Genomic DNA, 22947 nt, shown 5'->3' with positions numbered 1-22947 from the left:
GCGCCATTGCACTCCAGCCTGGGTAACAAGAGCGAAACTCCGTCTCAAAAAAAAAAAAAAAAAAAAAAAAAGTATTTATTATTTTAAAGTATTTAAAGTGTTTATTATTTATTTAAAGTATTATTTATTCTGGGTGGCCATTTGCCAAGTTGAAATTAGAAATTCTTTTACCAAGAAAGGCCAGATGGAAATTAGAAGAAAACTGGCAACATATGTCACAGACTATGCAATATATATTCATTTATTATTTTGTCTGAACATAATAGTACCTTTTCTTCTTTGCGGGGAATGGTTCTCTCCTACTGCAGGGACTTGCCAATAACAGTATACGACTTCCCTGACGGTAAAGCTCCCAACTCAGCTTGTTTCAAGCACAATACGCCCATCTGCCTTGACCTCAGTGATTTGTGCAAAGGTCCAAATTTGACCTATCAGATCCCCTTCCTGGGATTTTCTAACTGAATTCTTCTTGGGTTATAAGGTCAGAAGCATATAAGCCCACGGCTACTTACCGGTATAGTTGAGATATGGTGACAACAATTTAAAAGACTAAAGCTGGCTGGTGTGGTGGCTCACGCCTGTAATCCCAGCACTTTGGGAGGCTGAGGTGGGCGGATCACGAGGTCAAGAGAACGAGACCATCCTGGCCAACAAGGTGAAACCTTGTTTCTACTAAAAGTATAAAAATTAGCTGAGCGTGGTGTTGCACCCCTGTAGTCTCAGCTACTCGGGAGGCTGAGGCGGGAGACTCGCTTGAACCCGGGAGGAAGAGGTTGCAGTGAGCCAAGATCATGCCACTGTACTCCAGCCTGGCAACAGAGACTCCATCTTAAAAAAAAAAAAAAAAAAAAAAAAGACTAGAGCCAATACAGAAAGAGAAAAACGAAGAGAGAGAAATTAGAAATCTCTGGATAATATCCAAGCTCTTGGAGCCAGTCATCCATAAAAACAAATCCACCCTTACCCTTTCTGCTGATTGGCCATTTAAACCAATACGTCTCCCATTATTCCTTAAGCCCATTCCATCTAGGATTCTGTAATTTGCAATCAAAAGTGTATTTACATTAAATTTTATATAAAATTTTAGAAATACTTAGAAATTAAATTTCTAAATAGTTAAACACAGCTATACCATATTCATAATCAGTGGACGCTATTAATCATGTGACGTGTTCCTGCTAAATAGTCTTTGACTTTCAGCCTTCAGGTAACATAAATCAAAGGTATTACATTGTGTGTTGTGTTGTGTTCTGCTATGTTGTGTTGTATTGTGCTGTATTGTATTAAGTAATTCTGAACAATCACCAACAGAACCTAGCACCTATTAACTAGGCTCTAGGGATATAAGATTATAGCACTAACCAGGCACAGTGTCTCACGCCTGTAATCCCAGTACTTTAGGAAGCTTAGGCAGGTGGATCACCTAAGGTTAGGGGCTTGAGACCAGCCTAGTCAACATGGTGAAATCCCATCTCTGCTAAAAATACAAAATATTAGCTGGGCATGGTAGTGCACACTTGTAGTCCCAGCTACTCAGGAGACGAGGGAGAAAAATCAGTTGAACCTGGGAGACAGAGGTTACAGTGAGCTGAGATCACACCACTGTGCTCCAAACTGGGCAACAGAGTGAGACTCCATCTCTAAATAAATAAATAAATAAGGTAAGCAATGGCACAAAAGCAGAAGTGATCAACTTGACATTTTTAACTTTATTTGCCAAAGATTTCTCATAATAATTAATCTGCTAGTATCCTTTAGTGCTAAAAGGAGAACTGCTACAAAAAAAAGTGTATTTTCTTAAAATTCCAAATTGGAAATATTTTTTTCTTTATTATTTCCCTCTGAAATAATTAAACTCTGTTCTATTTTATCATGAGAGATTTTAAGTAGAATAGTAAAGAAATCCAGCTAATTTGGTGAGTTCAAGTTATTGAGATGATTAATTAGTCAAGACCTTATGAATTTCTCAGACATTTTTTTTTCTTTTTTTTGAGATGGAGTTTCACTCTTGTTGCCCAGGCTGGAGTTCAGTGGTCCGATCTTGGCTCACTGCAACCTCAGCCTCCCGGGTTCAAGCGATTCTCCTGTCTCAGCCTCCTGAGTAGTTGGGATTGCAGGTGCACACCACCATGCCTGGATAATTTTTGGTATTTTTAGTAGAGATGGGTTTCTCCATGTTGGCCAGGATGGTATCGAACTCCTGACCTTAAGTGATCCACACACCTCAGCCTCCCAAAGCACTGGGATTACAGGCATGAGCTACCACGCCCAGCCAACGTTTTTAATACAAGGAAAAAAATACAATAAAAAAGCTTTCTGGCTTTCCCCCTCCCCTTCCCCGCAACCAAAAAAAAAAAAAGCTTTCTGAAGTATCCAAACTAATGTATCACTATTTGAATCACAAAAAACATAATTTTTGGCTGAGTTCCCTTAAATAGGAAAATTAACTTTTTACATAGTAAGTGATATTCAATAATACTTATGTTTTCACTAGATCATGTGTACATAACTATTTTGCTCAAAAGAGTTATTGGTTTAAATCAAACAGGTTTGACAAGGCTCTCAGATGCAGTAGTCAATAGTATCCTTAATACAACAGATACCGTGAAACCAAGCACATAGAGCCAAGTAAGCATTAACAAGTTCTGTAGAGCCCAGCTGAAGCTATGGTGATCATTGGATGAAATCCAGTCAAGATCCTTTGGCCTAAGAAAAGGTTTGAGTTTCTCAAGAGAACCCGGGCAAAGCCAAATTAAGAGAAAAGGGAACGTGAAAGAAAAATTAAACATTTTACTGTGAGGTATTTTTTCCATGTTTTTATTGTGGGAAAATACACATAACATAAATGTGCTACAGTATCTTAGCCATTTTTAAGTCCCATATACGGTTCACTGGTATTAAGCACATTCATATTGTTCTGCACCCATCACCGCCATTCAACTCCAGAACTCTTTTCACTTTGCAAAACTGAAACACTATATTCATTAAAAAATAAGTCTCCATTTTCTCTGTTCCCCCCAACCCCTGGAAACCACCATTCTACCTTCTGTCTTTGTGTTTTTTATTGCTCTAGGTATTTTTTTTTAATTTTTTTCAGACAGGCTTTCACTCTTATTGCCCTCACTGGAGTGCAAGAGCACAGTCTCAGCTAACTGTAACCTCCACCTCCCAAGTTCAAACAATTCTCCTGCCTCAGCCTCCAAGTAGCCCACACCCAGCTAATTTTTGTATTTTTAGTAGAGAAGGGGTTTCACCATGTTGGACAGGCTGGTTTTGAACTCCTGAACCTCAGGTGATCCACCCACCTCCACCTCCCAAAGTGCTGGGATTACAGGGGTAAGCCACCACACCCAGTCCTCTAGGTACTTTGAATAAGTGAAATCATACCTACAGTATTTGTCTTTTCTTGTGACTGGCTTATTTTTCTTTTCTTTTTTTTTTTAGACGGAGTCTTACTCTGTAACCAGGCTGGAGTGCAGTGGCGAAATCTTAGCTCACTGCAACCTCCGCCTCCTGTGTTCAAGCGATACTTCCACCTCAGCCTCCTGAGTATCTGGGACCACAGGCATGTGCCACCATGCCCGGCTAATTTTTCTGTATCTTTAGTAGAGACGGGGTTTCACCGTGTTGGCCAGGATGGTCTTGATCGCTTGACCTCGTGATCTGCCCACCTCAGCCTCCAAAAGTGCTGGGATTACAGGCATGAGCCACCACACCCGGCCGTGACTGGCTTATTTTACCTAGCATAATGTCCTCAAGGTTCATCCATATTGTAGCATATGTCAGTATTTCCTTCCTTTTTAAGGCTGAATAATATTCCATTGTGTATGTATAGCATATTTTGTTTATCCATTCATATGCTGATGGACATTTGGTGAACTGTACTGTTTTTATGAATTAAAAGTACATATTAATAATCTCTAGTGTCAGCTATATTTAATATGCAGTTTAATAAATATACAGAAAAATAGTTAAATTGATGGTAAATTAGGAAATTCAGTTTTGTTTCCAAATCTCAAAAAGATATCAGAGAGAATATATTTGTCTGTACAACTCATCAGATGAATGATTTTTGTCAAAATTGTTACAAGTTTAATAGGAAACTTTCAATGATAAAACAACTACCCCTACTGTGGTATGTTGAGAGTAGAACCCATCCACCCACACACTGTTGTTTGATTAAACCCATTGTCCAGGGTTCTGACATCAGCAGGCCGTGGGGGATTCAAGTGAGGCTATTCTTGATACTTAGAAGACTTATGTTCAGCAGATGAGTAACTATAGTTATTAACTGCATTTAAGATGCTATTGCTTAGGGATGCTTTAGATTTGTACTAGCAATAGCTCAAGAATGAACTTACTGGCGAGTACAGGAGAAGTTTCAACAATTTAGCCCAGAGAAAGCTCTAGGAAAGCATTTATTTGCAGCTGTCTCCAGTAGAGGTTGTTCATCCTCTCAGGCTCCACAGTCTCCAGGACAAGTAATTTGGTGGTTGCATTCTCTTGGCTACCCATTTTTCCTAAAAGAAACAGAGGATTGAAAAGATTTCAGTAACTCACCCGAGGTCATACAGCAGGGAAGTTGCAATGAGTTCTTCAAAGATGCTGTAGTCTCTGAAATCTTTTTTTTAGACAGAGTCTCTCTCTGTTGCCAGGCGCCAGGCTGGAGTGCAGTGGCTTGATCTCAGCTCACTGCAACCTCCGCCTCCTGGGTTCAAGCAATTCTCCTGCCTCAGCCTCCTGAGTAGCTGGGACTACAGGCATGCACCACCATGCCCAGCTAATTTTTGTATTTTTAGTAGAGATGGGGTTTCACCATGTTGACCAGGATGGTCTCGATCTCTTGACCTCGTGATCCACCCGCCTCGGCCTCCCAAAGTGCTGGGATTACAGGCTTGAGCCACTGCGCCCGGCCATAATTTTTGTATTTTTAGTGGAGATGAGGTTTCACCATGTTGGCCAGGATGATCTTGATCTCTTGACCTTGTGATCTGCTCACCTTGGCCTCCCAAAGTGGTGGGATTACAGGCGTGAGCCACCGCACCCAGCCGTCTCTGAAATCTTAAAAGTCCAGTCATCAGGCCGGGTGCAGTGGCTCACGCCTGTAATCCTAGCACTTTGGGAGGCCAAGGCAGGTAGATCACAAGGTCAAGAGATCGAGACCATCCCGGCCAACATGGTGAAACCCCATTTCTACTAAAAAATACAAAAATTAGCTGGGCATGGTGGCGTCTGCCTGTAGTCCCAGCTACCAGGGAGGCTGAGGCAGGAGAATTGCTTGAACCCAGGAGGCGGAGATTGCAGTGAGCCGAGATTGCACCACTGTACTCCAGCCTGTTGCCTGGTGACCGAGCAAGACTCTGTCTAAAAAAAAAAAAAAAAAAAAAGTCCAGTCATCTACAGCCTATACCAATCTCCTATCCCTCCATCTGTTTACCCCTCATACTCCCTACACCCCTCTTTTAGCACTGCAGCCAGCTCAAGTTCTAGATCTCTTAATTTTTCCTGAGTCTATCAAGGGGGGCCCAAGTCCCATAGTCAAACCATTGGAGCACTGGTTCTCTCTTGCCCTTGTGTACATAATCCATGAAGTGCTAAATACTGGATCAGTCAAACTGATTTCTTTGCTACTACATTCTAAGTACAGCTGGGGAAAATTACACCTGTGGATTGAAAACAATACAAAATTTTAAATATCAAATTTAAGTTCACAAATGCTTCTCTCATTCCTTCAGTCACTCTTCTAAACTTTCACCACCATCTTACTTTATGACCATCGCCTTGCTCCTTATTTTTATTTATTTATTTATTTTGAGACAGAGTCTCACTCCGTTTCCTAGGCTGGAGTGCAATGGCGCAATCTTGGCTCACTGCAATCTCTGCCTCCCTGGCTCAAGCGATTCTCCTGTTTCAGCCTCCCAAGTAGCTGGGATTACAGGCACGTGCCACCACGCCAGGCTAATTTTTGTATATTTAGTAGAGATAGGGACTTACTATGTTGCCCAGGCTGGTTTTGAACTCCTGACCTCAGGTGATCCACCTGCCTCAGCCTCCCAAAGTGTTGGAATTACAGGCGTGAGCCACCACACCTGGCCACTTGCTCTTTCTCAAAAGATGACCTAATCTCCTAGTTCACTTAGAAAATTGAGGCCTTGGTACAAATGGGAAGGAATTTCCTTACCCTTCAGGCCCTGCATTCATAAGCCTGTGTACAGCTGAATCTATCCTTATCTCACACACATTTCTGAACAAAAGCCCTTCCCTCTGGCATAGAGGAAATGCCCCTTCTAGTCAAAATTAATTTTCCCCATTATTGTACGTAGTTCCATCCCTTTCTGCTTCCTCAGGGAGTTTGGGCCATTAATGTTTCATTTATCTTCTATATTTTCCACTTCTCTTTCTCTCCTGGATTCCTCCCTGAAGCCCTCAGTACCCTCATTTTAAAACAAACAAAACAAAAGCCAGCTTGCTAAAACATTCATTGGAACCCATATCTCCTTTAAACAACTGAGCTTCCTCACAAACGAGCTTCTTGAATTATACACCAAATCTCTCCTCTCTACTTCCTCAATTCCCATTTGCTCTTCAAACCACTTGAATTGGGCTTCCATTTCCACCAGTTCACTCCAACTGTTCTAGCAAATGTCTGTAGCAGCTGTACTTGTCACTCCTTTCATGATTACTATTGTTTACCTATGCATTCTGTTTCGTCGTTGAATATAGCTTTAAATTTCTGTCTATGCAGTTACTGCACAGTTTTTTGTGTTGTTTATTTGGAGATAGAGTTTCACTCTTGTCACCTAGGCTGGAGTCCAATAGCTTGATCTCGGCTCACTGCAACCTCCACCTCCTGGGTTCAAGCGATTCTCCTGCCTCAGCCTCCCGAGTAGCTGGGGTTAGTGGCACCTGCCACTATGCCCGGTAAGTCTCTTATTTTTAGTAGAGACGGGGGTTTCATCATGTTGGGCAGGCTGGTCTCGAACTCCTGACTACTGCAGTTTTCTTAGTTGTTAAATTATATAGATTTAGAGCATCAGGATGAGCAGGTTGGCTCACACCTGTAATCTCAGCACTTTGGGAGGCCGAGGCGGGAAGATCACAAGGTCAGGAGATGGAGACCATCCTGGCTAACACAGTGAAACCCCATCTCTACTAAAAATACAAAATAGTTAGCCGGATGTGGTGGCGCACGCCTGTAGTACCAGGCACTCAGGAGGCTGAGGCAGGAGAATCCCTGGAACCCGGTAGGTGGAGGTTGCAGTGAGCCGAGATGGCACCACTGCACTCCAGCCTGGCGACAGAGCGGGTCTCCATCTCAAAAACAAAACAAAACAAACAAAACAAGCTTTAGACAAAAAAGAAAGAGAGAAAGAAAGAAATTAAATAAATAAAGATTTAGAGCATCTTTGCGACAATGTTGTTGGAGAAGGAGCAGTTCCTGACGACGCTGACCAGACTCTTCCAGAAGTGCTGGACGTTAGGAACCATCTATTACTACCCTGAAAAACTATGACGGTCGGGCGGGCGCGGTGGCTCAAGCCTGTAATCCCAGCACTTTGGGAGGCCGAGGCGGGTGGATCACGAGGTCAAGAGATCGAGACCATCTTGGTCAACATGGTGAAACCCCGTCTCTACTAAAAAAAATACAAAACTTAGCTGGGCATGGTGGTGTGTGCCTGTAATCCCAGCTACTCAGGAGGCTGAGGCAGGAGAATTGCCTGAACCCAGGAGGTGGAGGTTGCGTGAGCCGAGATCGCGCCATTGCACTCCAGCCTGGGTAACAAGAGCGAAACTCCGTCTCAAAAAAAAAAAAAAAAAAAAGAAAGAAAGAAAAGAAAAAGTATGATGGTCAAACCAAACCCGCTCCAAAGAAAGATTCTGTGGAGGGCTTTGAGCCCTCAGACAAGTGTGCAGACCTACTGTGGTGAGCTCCAGTGAGTAAGTTTCAGATGGCTTATTCAAACTGACTGAGAGCTAACACGGATGGGCTGAAGAGAGACGAAAAGAATGAAAGTAAGAAGACCAAAGCAGCAGGACAGCGAAGGGCACAAATTTCCTACTTTCACCAATTAACCGCTGAATTGCTGTTTTTTTCCTTTGGTTTTTTCTTTTGGCCACATAGCCAGGTTTCTGGTTCCCCCACAGTAGGTGTTTTTACTTAAGATTAGGGTCCTTTTGGAAAGAATAGCTGCAATGTTATAGGGTAGTTGTTGTAAGACTCTAGTTTATTTCACATCTGGCTAATTGGTCTGTGCTGCATGGTTGTATACTCCTGGATTATAGATTAAAAGTCTCTGTAGTCATCTCTGTGAAGAGCAAGCTATCATTAAACATGTTTATAAAAAATATATAGATTTAGATTATTAGATTATTTAGATTATTAGATTATATTATACTTGTATCTCTGATGTGAAAGAAGATTTTTTCCATTTCATTTTTGAAGTGGTTGCTCCTGGTATAGAGAAACGCATATTATTTTTGTATGTTGATCTTGTCAGCCTGCTCTTATTGGTTTCAAGGGTTTGTCGGGTTTCTTTTCTTTTCTATGTAGGTCATTGTGCCATCTTCAAATAAAGACAGTTTTCTCTTTCCAGTCAATATATCCCCTTTTGCTCTCATATTATTACGTGGGTTTGACTTCTATAAATGTGGAATAGTGGCATGAATCTCCCCTTGTCTGGGACTTCCTCTGAAGATGCATTTTTAATTATAATGCCTGTTGCACATTATGAATGTTTATCAAGTTAAGACATTTTCTTTCTTTCTTTTTTTTTTTTAAAGATGAGGTTTCACCATGTTGGTCAGGCTGGTCTTGAACTCCCGACCTCAGGTGATCCGCCCGCCTTGGCCTCCAAAGCTCTTGGATTACAGGCGTGAGCCAGCACGCCCGGCGTTAAGACATTTTCTTTCCTTTTTTTTTAGCTAAGAACTTTTATTGTTTATTCAGGAATGGATGTTAAATTTTGTCAAATCCCTTTTATTTACCTGTTGAAATGATCATATATACTTCCCCTTTTAGTATCTAAAGTATCTAGTGAATTATATTTAAAGACTTTCTAATATTAAACCATTTCTATAAGCCTGGAATAAATCCTACTTGGTCATGGTGGATTATCATTTAAATACACTTCTGGCTTCATTTGCTAATATTTAAGATTTTGCACTTGTATTCATAAATAGAATGGCTTATAATTTTCTTTTCTGGTGCTATTTATTTTTTTTTTTTTCCGAGACAGAATTTTGTTCTGTCGCTAGCCGCCAGGCTGGAGTGCAGTGGTGCAATCTCAGTTCACTGCAACCTCTGTCTCCCGAGTTCAAGCAATTCTCCTGCCTCAGCTTCCCAAGTAGCTGGGACTACAGGCTCGTGCCACCATGCCCAGCTAATTTTTATACTTTTAATAGAAATAGGGTTTCACCATGTTGTCCAGGATGGTCTCAATCTCTTGACCTCATGATCCACCTGCCTCAGCCTCCCAAAGTGCTGGTATTACAGGCATGAGCCACCGCGCCCAGCCTCTGGTGCTATTTCATATGGTTTTGGTAGGCTGGCTTTGCCAGGTTATAAACTGAGACGGACTGTTTTCTTTCTTTCTCTGTCTTCATGCTAGGCTGAGTTGTAATTATTTCTCTGTATCCAATGTTGAAATGTAAACTCTCTGAGAGCAGGAACTGTGCTTGTCTCATCGTGTGCTATCTTTCCAGCATCTAGAACAGTGCATAACACTTGGCAGGGGTCAGAAAAATGTTGAATGAATGAAGCTCTCCCCACTTTGACCTCTCAAGGTGCATTGTATCTTTTTACAGGTAATTATTATATTCTAGTGCTTTCTTCTTTACTAAATTTTCTGATTTTTATTTTTTATTTTTATTCTATTTTTTATTTTTTATTTATTTTGAGATGGAATTTCTCTCTGTCTCGCCCAGGCTAGAGTGCAGTGGCACAATCTTGTCTCAGTGCAGTCTCTGCCTCCCAGGTTCAAGCGATTCTCCTGTCTCAGCCTCCCGAGTAGCTGCGACTACAGGTGCCCACCACCACACTGGCTAATTTTGTATTTTTGGTAGAGATGGGGTTTTACCATGTTGGCCAGACTGGTCTAGAACTCCTGACCTCAGATAATCCACCCGCCTTGGCCTCTCAAAGTGCTGAGATTACAGGCGTGAGCCACTGTGCCTGGCCTCTCTCTTGTATTTGTATTTTTATCTCCTTATCTGATTTTTCATTGTATTCTTGATTGTGCCTGGCAAGGAGAAATCTAATCAGTATTTGTTAAATAAATTAAAGAAAAATGTAAGTAACATGAAAGAACAGGATGCCACCATATTTTAGATGAGGCACAAGGCTTGGCCTAAACAAAACTTTTCTCTGGTGACAGCCACCTGCATTATAGACCTCATTAACCTCGTCTTGCTGTTTCTGGCTCAGGGCTCTTCTGCTGTCCCACAGAGCCTGTTAGTTTCCCTTCTACTGCCACAAAATTACCTGTCCTATTTTTTATTTCCTCAGGGTCTAAGATTTCAGCCAGCAATTCAGACAAACTAATTTTCATTAATAGAGAACAGTAATTGGAGAAGCCAAACGGAGTATATGCCTAGGCAATAAATGTGCATTTTTAATAAAACACTGTGTTTTTTCTAATTATAAAATATACTTTTTATTATAGAAAAAATTGTAAGCACCAAAAAATAGAAAATAAAAAGCACACACACAAAATTCAAACGAGTCCTAACATTTTGGTTGTAATATAGTATGGTAGTCAGTAGCCCAGACTCCACTGCCTAAGCTTGAATCCCGCCTCTACCCCCCTTCTAGCTATTTGACCTTGGGCAAGTTTCTTAACCTGTCTATGTCCCAGCTTTATCATCTGTAAAACAGAGATAGTGATAGTATCTATTATTGCTATGAGATTTAAATGAGCTAACATATGTAGAGTCCTTAAAACAATCTCTGGCACATAATAAGGTCTAGGGTAGGTTGTTTCCTTTTTTTTTTTTTTTTTAGAAAGAGTCTCACTTTGTTGCCCAAGCTGCAGTGCAGTGGTGCGATCTCAGCTCGCTGCAACCTCTGCCTCCCGGGCTCAAGCACTTCTCTTCGTTAGCCTCCCAAGTAGCTGGGATTACAGGCATCTGTCACCACGCCCAGCTAATTTTTGTATTTTTAGTAGAAATGGGGTTTCACCATCTTGGTCAGGCTGGTCTTGAAATCCTGACCTCGTGATCCACCCGCCTTGGCCTCCCAAAGTGCTGGGATTACATGCGTGAGCCACCCCACTCAGCTACGTTAGGTATTTGCTATTACTGTTTTGGCAGCTATCCTTCCAGATAGATAAGACAGACCAACTGAGAAGAGATATAACTATAAACACGTGTACTTTAAAAAGTACTGGAATCATTCTTTTTTTTTTTTTTTGAGACGGAGTCTTGCTCTGTTGCCAGGCTGGAGGGCAGTGGTGCAATCTCGGCTCACTGCAACCTCTGCCTCCTGGGTTCAAGCAATTCTTCACCTCAGCCTCCGAGTAGCTGGGACCACAGGCACGTGCCTCCACACCTGGCTAATTTTTGTATTTTTAGTAGAGATGGGGTTTTGCCATGTTGGCCAGGATGGTCTCGATCTCCTGACCGCATGATCCGCCTACCTCGTCCTCTCAAAGTGCTGGGATTACAGGCGTGAGCCACGGCGCCCAGCCTGAAATCATTCTTTACCTGTATTTTCTTATTGCTTTTGTCACTTTAGCACACCATGAGGCCAGGCATGGTGGCTCAGCTTGTAGTCCCAGCACTTTTGAAGGCTCAAGTGGGAGGATTGCTTGAGCCCAGGAGTTTAAGACTAGCTTGGGCAACATAGCAAGAACCTGTCTTAAAAAAAAAAAAAAAAAAAAAGGCCAAGTATGGTGGCACATGCCTGTAGTCCTAGCTACTAAGTAAAATGAGTTGGGAGGATTGCTTGAGACCAGGAGTTTAAGTCTGCAGTGAGCCATGATCTTGCCACTGAACTCCAGCCTGGGCAACAGAGCAAAATCCTGTCTCAAAAAAACCCAAAAAACTAAAAAAAAGAAAAAAAAACTTTTGCCCCCCAAAATCTACAAATAAAATAATATGCGTCTTTTAAATGTGGCCTTCTGAGGACAAACTATTCTTTCCTCCAACTTCCCAAACTCATTCTTTTCCCTGCTGCCCAGACAACTAAGTGACATAGTTGGAGGAAGGCAAGAATCCTAGCTATGGCCATCAATATTATCCTTAACATTAACACTTCAATATTACCCAGCGTCTTTATGCCACAAAGAACTTGCCAGTGGTGAAAAAGAGGAGTCGGATGTGGGGTATTTTTAGTCTCTGCTGATCCCTGCCATGTGGTTGTTAATAGCAGCAGAGGTTATCATCTACTGCTCACTTTACTCTCGTTAAGCACTGAAGCAAGCATTTTGCCTTCATTCATCCTCACAATAATACATACGAATGTTATGACATTTCATCAATATTAGTATGTATTATACATATTAATAAAATTATAAGAATTATAATGGACAACACTGAGGTTCACCCAGGTTAAGGAGATTTGTTTAAACTTACATGATAAGTGGCAAAGCCAAGATTCAAGCCCAAGCTAGTTTAACTCCAAAACCATGACATCAGAATGTCTCTAAGCATGTTATTACTAATAAATCTGTTTCATTTAGCAATTTTAATTCCTCAGAAGACTTTCATATACATACTTTGGCCCTAATAAGCCTGTGGGATATAATTAAAGGCATTAGGATTGATTCATAGACAGGGAACTAAGGCAAAGTCTACTGCCATATAATAATAAACACAAAATCTCACCTGTCCATTGCTGCCTATTAGGGTTGCAACCAGTACCATACCTGCAGTTAGAACTCAAAATTACTCACGTAAGCACTTCAAGTTAGATGTAGACGACAGCTCTGTAGATATCCCACACCCATAGCTTCTCCTAGCTGCAGCAGGAATGCCAAGGACAGAATTACTACCGGAGTTCTGGCCAACTCCAACCCATCCTCATTCAGCAAGCTTGTTCTTTCCCTGTTTCTGCTCCCAGCTGACAGAGCTACTTTAAAAAAAGAAATCATTTCTGCAAACATTTGAAGCAGCTCAACCCTCTGGCATTTAGCAGAATAGGACTCTGTCAGAATAATCTAGAAATCTGTTTTCTGATGCTAGAATTAAAATGACTATATTTTTAGTTTAGTTTAGTTTTGTTTTGTTTTGCTGTTGTTCCGCCATTAGATTTGCCCAAAAATATAAATATACACATAGGCTTTGACTTATTCAAAATAGCATATTTTGAACATTGCAGCTTTATTATTATTATTATTTTCATTTTATTTTATTTATATTTTTTTTGAGACAGAGTTTCGCTCTTGTTACCCAGGCTGGAGTGCAATGGCGCGATCTCGGCTCACCGCAACCTCCGCCTCCCGGGTTCAGGCAATTCTCCTGCCTCAGCCTCCTGAGTAGCTGGGATTACAGGCACGCGCCACCATGCCCAGCTAATTTTTTATAGTTTTAGTAGAGACGGGGTTTCACCATGTTGACCAGGATGGTCTCGATCTCTTGACCTCGTGATCCACCTACCTCGGCCTCCCAAAGTGCTGGGATTACAGGCTTGAGCCACCGCGCCCGGCCCTGCAGCTTTATTATTTTATGTTTACTTATGGGCCTTTAAAAATGTCATTATGGGCCAGATGCAGTGGTTCACGCTTGTAATCTCAGCACTTTGGGAGGCTGAGGTGGGCAGATCACCTGAGGTCAGGGTTCAAGACCAGCCTGGCTAACATGGTGAGACCCCATTTCTACTAAATATAAAAAACATTAGCCAGGTGTGGTGGCACACTTGTAATCCCCCCTATTCCAGAGGCTGAGGCAAGACAATTGCTTGAACCCGGGAGGCAGAGGTTGTAGTGGGCCGAGATCGTGCCATTGCACTCCAGCTTGGGCAACAAGAGCGAAGCTCCGTCTCAAAAAAAAAAAGTCATTATGATTTAGAGTACTAGTACAGTGCACTGCATAAGTGATTTTAACAGCTTTTTTCATAAGACCAACTCTTGACAGCTTACCAATACTTAAATGTTTTCTAATGAGTGATATATTGGTATTCCAAAGAGTATTCCAATGCAGAGCTAGGCTTGGGAGAAATTGAGCCCAAGAAATGAGTGGGCATAACAGCAGGAGAGAAAAAGGCATTCTGAATCTGGGAGGCCTAAGCCTCAGAGACAGAGAGGGGAACACAGGGTTCAGATATGGGTAGCATGGGTCCCCTCACTGACAAAATCCAGTGCTGCTTAGAGCATCTGATGTCCTGTAACACAGAACTGTCAATTGCCTGGGTTCCAGCCTCTAGAAAAGAGAAAAACAATATGCCAACCGCATCCCTAATTCGAGGGCTGCCATATGTGTATATTTCTATTATCTCCCTTAAGTTGAAGTCATTTTTCCAGTTGTAATAGTAGGTACTCAGTTAATATTACCATTGTGTGCCAAGGACAGTGCTAGGTAGGGGGTTAATTCTTATTTTCACACCAAACCTGCAGAGTAGCTAAAAATATCCTCATGGGACAGATGAGGACACTGATGCCCTGAGAGGGGAACACAGGGTTCAGGTATGGTGAGGGGGTAAAGCTACAATTGGGACCCTGGTTGCTTTGGGTTCAAAGTCAGTATCTTTTAATAACATCACACTGCCTCTCCCGTAAAATATCTTTGCCTGCTACTCACTCATACATTGTTCTTTTGTGAGACTTTAACAGTATAACTTTCTCTCTCTCTCTTTTTTTTTTTTAAGATGGGGTTTCACCATGATGGCCAGGCTGGTCTTGAACTCCTGACCTCAGGTGATCCACCCACCTCAGCCTCCCAAAGTGCTAGGATTACAGATGTGAGCCACTGCGTCCAGCCCTCTTTCTTTCTTTTTTCTTTTTTAGACAGTCTCCCTTTGTCACCCAGACTGGCATGCAATGGTGCAAACTCAGCTCACCAAACCTCAGCGATCATCCTCCCTCGGCCTTCCAAGTAGCTGGGACCACAGGCATGTGCCACCACACCTGCCTAATTTTTATATTTTTTGTAGAGATGGGGTGTTGCTATGTTGCCGAGGCTGGTCTTGAACTCCTGGGCTGAAGCAATCCTCCCTCCTGGGCATCCCAAAGTGCTGGGATTACTGGCAAGAGCCACTGGGCCTAGCTCATTGTAACTTCTTTTTCCATTTTTTTTTTTTTTTTTTTTTTTTTTTTGAGACAGTCTTGCTCTGTCTCCCAGGCTGGAGTACAGTGGTGTGATCTCGGTTGACTATAACCTCCACCTCCCTGCTCAAGTGGTCCTGCCTCAGCCTCTCAAGTAACTGGGATTACAGGCACGTGCCACCACATCCAACTAATTTTTGTAGTTTTGGTAAAGATGGGGTTGGCTAGGCTGGTCTCAAACTCCTGGCCTCAAGTGACCCAACCACCTCAGCTTCCCAAAGTGCTGGGATTACAGGCTAAGCCGCCATGCTTGGCCCATTGTAACTTTTTTGAAGTTCAACATCTGAAGGAGTGAAGCTATCATTATTATGTGATCAATCATTTTCCCTTGGCTGAAATGTTTATGATCATAAATAAAGCTACCACAAATATAAAAAAATTTATTTTAGTAGGATGATCCACAAGGGAGTGAATCTAGAAAGAAACATCATGAAATCAAGATATACTTTAAGATCATTTCCATATTGATTAAAACAATTAGTTTATCTTAAAAAAATATTTGTTCCACAACAGCTTAACAACAACACACACACACACACACACAAACACACACACACACACACAATTGAATAATGTGAGCTCATGTATGTTATTAACTCATTCTTATAATTGAATTATTCATCTGGTAATATCTAAAGGGAAGTAATGTATAGACACTCAGCTGTCTAGGCCTTTAAAAATAATGGTAAACTGCTCTCCTACTGCTCCTGTTCATCCTATAGACGATTGTTAATTCTTAAATAAAGCATGTCCTTTGTTTATGGCCATTTTCAAGCATATATGAGAAAATAAGAGCTAGCAAAAATTAGATCAGATGCAGTCCAGTCAACTCAGCATTCTGTCTAATGGAAGCGATGCTGAAGATCAATTCCTAAGGAAGCATGCTGGCTGTCCTTGACAGGAGAGATACGAAATGTTCAAGAAGCAGCACAAAATACCCTCTTTCTTTTTTTTTAAGTAAAAGCTTTTCATCTTATTGCCCATCCCTTAATCTGAAGAAAAGGACTATTTATAGACAGCGGATCAAATGCAAGCATTTGCCTTGTATAAACCCCACTAAACAAACAGAATGGGAGAAAAGATATAACAAGAACAAAATTTTGGAAGTTGGTTAATACGTGTCTATTTTAGCAGATGGAACCTTATCATATACATTTAAAGCCTTTTCATATGTTTTCCATTTTTAATAAAAAATGCTAATTATAAAAAATTCAAGACTGGTATAATATGAACAGCATCATTCTCTCACTACAAATGAAGTATGGGCTGGGTGTGGTGGCTCACGTCTGTAATCCCAGCACTTTGGGAGGCGAAGGTGGGCGGATCACCTGAGGTCAGGAGTTTGAGACCAGCCTGGCCAACATGGAGAAACCCCATCTCTATAAAAACAAAGCAAAACAAAACAAAACAAACAAACAACAACAACAACAACAAATGAAGTGTGTATCTACTTTTCTTTTTTTTTTTTTTGACTGAGTCTTACTCTGTCTCCCAGGATGGAGTGCAATGGCGTGATCTCAACTCACTGCAACCTCTGCCTCCCAGGTTCAAGCAATTCTCATGCCTCAGCCTTCTGAGTAGCTGGGATTACAGGTACATGCTACCATGCCCAGCTAATTTTTGTATTTTTAGTAGAGACAGGATTTCACCATGTTGGCCAGGCTGGTCTCGAACTCCTGACCTCAAGTGATCCACCCACCTCAGCCTCCCAAAGTATTGGGATTACAGGTATGAGCCACCTCGCCCAGCCTCTACTTTTTTTGTAAGCCAGATCACATTATTGACTCCTAGTTAAGCTTGTGGTCCTTTACCAAAAAATTAGTTGGGCGTAATGGCACATGCCTCTGTAGTCCCAGCTACTCAGTAGGCTGAGGCAGGAGAATCGCTTGAATTCAGGAGGCGGAGGTTGCCAAGAGCCAAGATCGCACCACTGCACTCCAGCCTGGGCGACAAGACTCAAAAAATAATAATAATAAAATAAAAGAACATCTTCCCAATCTTGAATTCAAATTTCAAAGTCCCTCTTCCCCATTCAGGTCTTAATTCTTTTTTTTTTTTTTTGAGACAGAGTCTCACTCTATCACCCAGGCTAGAGTGCAGTGGTGCGATCTCAGCTCACTGCAACCTCCCTCCACCTCCCGGATTCAGGCAATTCTCCTGCCTTGGCCTCCCGAGCAGCTGGGACTACAGGCCCACATTGCCACGTCCAGCTAATTTTTGTATTTTTAGTAGAGATGGGGTTTCACCATATTGGCCAGGCTGGTCTCCAACTTCTGACCTCGTGATCCACCCACCTCAGCTTCCCAAAGTGCTGGGATTATAGGCGTGAGCCACCGCGCCCGGCCTAGGCCTCAGGTCTTAATTCTTTTTGCCTTAAAAAGCATTGTATACCTTTCTTTCAGTTAGTATTTGCCTGCTATATTGTTTTCTTATACTTTTACTTTGAATCATTCTGCTATCTTTTAAATAAAGTATTTATTTTATATCCCTTTTTAAACCTAACAAATAAATGTAATTATAAACTGGAGGCTTTGTTTTTTTGAGATGGAGTCTTATTCTGTCACCCAGGCTAGAGTGCAGTGATGCAATCATAGCTCACTGCAGCCTCCACCTCCCCAAGCTCGGGTGATCCTCCCACCTCAGCCTTTGGAGTAGCTGGGACTACAGGCATGCCATCATGTCCTAATTTTTGTATTTTTTTTCTAGTGACAGGGTCTTGCTATGTTGCCCAGGCTGCTCTCAAACTCCTAGGCTCAAGCAATCCACTCGCCTCAGTCTCCCAAAGTGCTAGGATTATAGGCATGAGCCACTGGGCCCAGTTAAACTGGTGCTGTAATCCATTTATCCCAATTATTGTAATTACTGAGACATTTGGGTTATTTCCACCACTTTATTTTTTTGCTTTTAAGATTTCTTTTCCATATCTTTTTCTCCTCATATCCTGCTTTCTACTGGATTGACACATTTTCTTTATACTTTCTTCTATTTAGTATCCAAGTTTTACATTCTACTTTCATTTATTAATTTTTTTTCTTTTTTTGAGGCAGGGTCTCACCGTGTTGCCCAGGCTGGAGTGTAGTGGCTTCATCTCAGCTCACTGCAATCTCTGACTCCCAGTTCAAGTGATTCTTCCCCCTCAGCCTCCTGAGTAGCTGGAACCACAGGCGTGCACCACCACACCTGGCTAATTCTTGTATTTTTAGTAGAGACAGGGTTTCACCATGTTGACCAGGCTGGTCTCGAACCCGTGACCTCAAGAGACCCACCCTCCTTGGCCTCCCAAAGTGCTGGGATCACAGGCGTTAGCCACCACGCCCAGCCTCTTTTCCTTTTTTTAATTAAAAAATTTGGTTTAATTGTGGTTAAAAAAAAAACACATAATTTACTATTGTAACAATTTTTAAGTATAGAGTTCAGTCGTGTTAACTATATGGTGCTCTTTTTCTTCTTCAGTAGTTTTTTTTTTTTTTAATTGAGACAGAGTCTCACTCTGTTGCCAGGCACCAGGCTGGAGTGCAGTGCCGTGATCTCGGTTTACTGCAACCTCCACCTCCCGGGTTCAAACAATTCTCCTGTCTCAGCCTCTCGAGTAGCTGGGACTACAGGCGCTCACCACCATGCCCAGCTAAATTTTGTTATTTTTTAATAGAGACGGGGTTTCACCATGTTGGTCAGGATGGTCTTGATCTCTTGACCTCGTGATCCGCCCACCTCGGCCTCCCAAAGTGCTGGGATTACAGGCGTGAGCCAGCGCACTTGGCCAGCAATTTTTTTTTACTATCTTTTCAATTGCTTCTATAGTCATTGGCTATTAGATTCCCTACCTCTTTTTGAGTCAATTTTGGTTTGTATTTACTTAGAAATTCCTGTTTCACCTAAATTTTAAATTTATTGCTATAAGGTAATATGCAATACATGATTATGCTTTTAAAATCTTCACTATTTCTGTGATTATATCTCCTTTTCATTCCAATGCTTTGTTATTGTTTGTTTTGAGACAAGAGTCTCACTCTGTTGCCCGGGCTGGAGTGCAGTGGTGCCATCTCAGCTCACTGCAACCTCTGCCTCCCGGGTTCAAGTGATTCTCCTGCCTCAGTCTCCCGAGTAGCTGGAATTACAGGCGCCTGCCACCACACTTGGCTAATTTTTGTATTTTTAGTAGACACGGGGTTTCACCATGTTGGCCAGGCTGGTCTCGAACTCCAGGCCTCTGGATAACAGGCGTGAGCTACTGTGCCTGGCCCCAGTGCTGTTTTTATATTTTCTCTCCTTCTCCATCTTTCTTTTTTTAATCAGACTTGCCAAAGATCGGTCTATTTTATTGGTTATCAAAGAATCAGATTTTTGGTACACTAATTGAGTATGCTTTTTATTGTTTCATTAATTTCTGCTTTTTTATCTTTTTTAATTTCATCCCCCAACTTTTATGAGTTGTTTGTGATGTTCTTTGCCTAGCTTACTGAATTTAATGTTTGGGTCATTGATTTTCTTTTCTTCCTTTTTTTTTTTTTTTCCTAGCACAGAAATCACTTTATTCCAGATGGATTTTCAATCTTTTATATTTTTTTAGTGCACTTCTAAAGCTATACATTTTCTTTTGAATGCCATTTTCTGTACACTATAGGTTTTGCTTTGTAATGTTTTCAGTATTGTCTTTAATTTCCATTTTGATTTACCCTTTAACCCAAGGGGTTCTTTTTTTTTTTTTGAGATGGAGCCTCACTCTGTCACCCAGGCTGGAGTGCAGTGGCGTGATCTCAGCTCACTGCAACCTCCACCTCCCAGGTTCAGGCGATTCTCATGCCTCAGTCTCCCAAGTAGCTGGGATTACAGGTCCCCACCACCACACCTGTCTAATTTTTGTATTTGTAATAGAGAAGGGGTTTTACCATGTTGACCAGGCTGGTCTTGAACTCCTGACCTCAGGTGATCCGCACCCCTCAGCTTCCCAAAGTTCTGGGATTACAGGCATGAGCCATCTGTTATATTACAGGCATGAGCCCACCGCTGGAGGTGGTGGTGCACGCCTGTAATCCCAGCTACTTGGGAGGCTGAGGCAGGAGAATCACTTGAACCCTGATGGCAGAGGTTGCAGTGAGCCGAGATCATGTCACTGCACTTCAGCCTGGGCAACAGAGCAAGACTCCATCTCAATAATAATAATAATAATAAATAAATAAAAATAAAGTTCAGCTGGCCATGGTGGCTCTTGCCTGTAATCCCAGCACTTTGGGAGACTGAGGTGGGCAGATCACAAGGTCAGGGGATCGAGACCATCCTGGCCAACATAGTGAAACCCCATCTCTACTAAAAAGACAAAAATTAGCCAGGTGTGGTGTTGTGCACCTGTAGTCCCAGCTACTCAGGAGGCTGAGGCAGGAGAACCACTTGAACCCAGGAGGTGGATGCTGCAGTGAGCCGAGATCGTGACACTGTACTCCAGCCTAGCGACAGGGTGAGACTGTGTCTCAAAAATAAATAAATAAATAAATAATAAAGTTGAAGGATATGTAGCAAAGAAAATTACTTACAACAACCCAATATTATAATCCGTCTATAAAATAAACACATCTACTCCCTCCAACTTCATAAGGGTAAAAAATAAGAGTTTAAAATATGAAGCAGAGATAAGATGTATTAGTTACTTGTGAAAATAGCTCTTCAATTGTGTGCCAGTAAGTTGGCAGGGGAAAAAAAATAAACTCAGTTTTAAAACAGAAAGATTATATATCATTATGTCTGTATACTTGTTATAGCCAATGTCTCTAAACAGAAAATTGTGCAGTAGTGCAAGAGAATTAGTAATAATACCAAGAATGATTAGATTCAGATTTCAAATCCCATATGAAAATAAATAACTTTTTTTTTTTTTTTTTTTTTTTTTGAGACAGAGTTTCACCATGTTGGTCAGGCTGCTCTCGAACTCCGGACCTCAGGTGATCTGCCTGCCTCAGCCTCCCAAAGTGCTGGGATTACAGGCGTGAGCCACCACACCCGGCTTAAATAACATTGTTTGTTCTTAAACTAAATTATTATTATTTTTTCTTGAGGTGGAGCCTCACTCTGTCGACCAGGCTGGAGTGCAGTGGCATGATCTCAGCTCACTGCAATCCCTACCTTCCAGGTTCAAGTGATTCGTGTGCCTCAGCCTCCCAAGTAGCTAGGATTACAGGTGTGTGTCTTGATGACCAGCTAATTTTTTGTATTTTTAGTAGGGACAGGATTTTCCCATGTTGGCCAAGCTGGTCTGCAACTCCTGAACGTCAAGCAATCTGCTGGCCTCAGCTTCCCAAAATGCTGAGATTATAAGTGTGAGCCCTTGCATTCAGCCAGAAAAACTTCATGGAGGTGCTGGGGATTGAACCCAGGGCCTCATGCATGCTAAGCATGCGCTCTACCACTGAGCTACACCCCCTTTAATTCTTAACATCAGAAATATTATTCAACAGACACTATCCGAGTTAAGGGAAATTTTCGGAAAATTGAGACAAAAAAAGCATAAAGTTAATTCATTTTCCAGACAGAACTCTGCTAGTATTAGAATGAAATGCTTTAATTAGATAGTAAATTACTTGCTTTCTTGTACCTTATGTTATCTCTCTAGTGTGTTTGTTACAGTCCTGCATATTTTATTTTATTTTATTTTATTTATTTATTTTTTTTTTGAGACGGAGTTTCACTCATGTTACCCAGGCTGGAGTGCAATGGCGCAATCTCGGCTCACTGCAACCTCCGCCTCCTGGGTTCAAGCAATTCTCCTGCCTCAGCCTCCTGAGTAGCTGGGATTACAGGCACGCACCACCATGCCCAGCTAATTTTTTGTATTTTTAACAGAGACGGGGTTTCACCATGTTGACCAGGATGGTCTCGATCTCTTGACCTCGTGATCCACCCGCCTCGGCCTCCCAAAGTGCTGGGATTACAGGCTTGAGCCACCGCGCCCGGCAGTCCTGCATATTTTAAATAACAAAAACAAACTAATTATATATTTGGCATGATCAGTATGTTACAACATTAAGATCAGACTAATAATACACATCATCTACTCCACTGCCAATTTTTATACTCCCTGCAATCTTATAACACATCCTCACGGGAACAAAAAGTCTTTGTATTTATCTTACAGAGGGTATAAACATCAATTTAAAAAAAGAGACGCAAGCCTTATATAGTTAAAAGTAATATAATTAACATGATTACAAAAACATTTCTAACAAAGCAGAGGAAGTAATTGTATTGCTTGTAGTTCTATTAAGAGTTTATTGAACCATTAAAAACAATTTCAAAACGGCCGGGTGCGGTGGCTCAAGCCTGTAATCCCAGCACTTTGGGAGGCCGAGGCGGGTGGATCACGAGGTCAAGAAATCGAGACCATCCTGGTCAACATGGTGAAACCCCGTCTCTACTAAAAATACAAAAAATCAGCTGGGCATGGTGGTGCGTGCCTGTAATCCCAGCTACTCAGGAGGCTGAGGCAGGAGAATTGCCTGAACCCAGGAGGCAGAGGTTGCGGTGAGCCGAGATCGCGCCTTTGCACTCCAGCCTGGGTAACATGAGTGAAACTCCGCCTCAAAAAAAAAAAAAAAAACAATTTCAAAACAATAAAATACAAAGGCAAATATCTAAATAGTTTTGTACGGATGTAGGATTCACTTTTCTTCCATTCAGCCTAGTTTTAATTCCTGTGGCC

The 22947-nt window shown here is 41.8% G+C and overlaps 1 non-coding gene across 1 annotated transcript; it reads right to left on the bottom strand.

Moving 5' to 3' along the window:
* Nucleotides 1-21600: 21600 nt before the first annotated feature.
* On the bottom strand, nt 21601-21672 carry TRNAA-AGC. Its single transcript has one exon. It is a non-coding gene; the product is annotated as a tRNA-Ala (tRNA).
* Nucleotides 21673-22947: the final 1275 nt, after the last annotated feature.

This window comes from Sapajus apella, unplaced genomic scaffold (genome assembly GCF_009761245.1).
Source record: "Sapajus apella isolate SASKATOON/1434 unplaced genomic scaffold, GSC_monkey_1.0 scaffold169, whole genome shotgun sequence".
Classification (NCBI taxonomy): Eukaryota; Metazoa; Chordata; class Mammalia; order Primates; family Cebidae; genus Sapajus; species Sapajus apella.
Note: the sequence above shows the minus strand (reverse complement) of the source record. Positions and strands in the feature narration are given on the sequence as shown.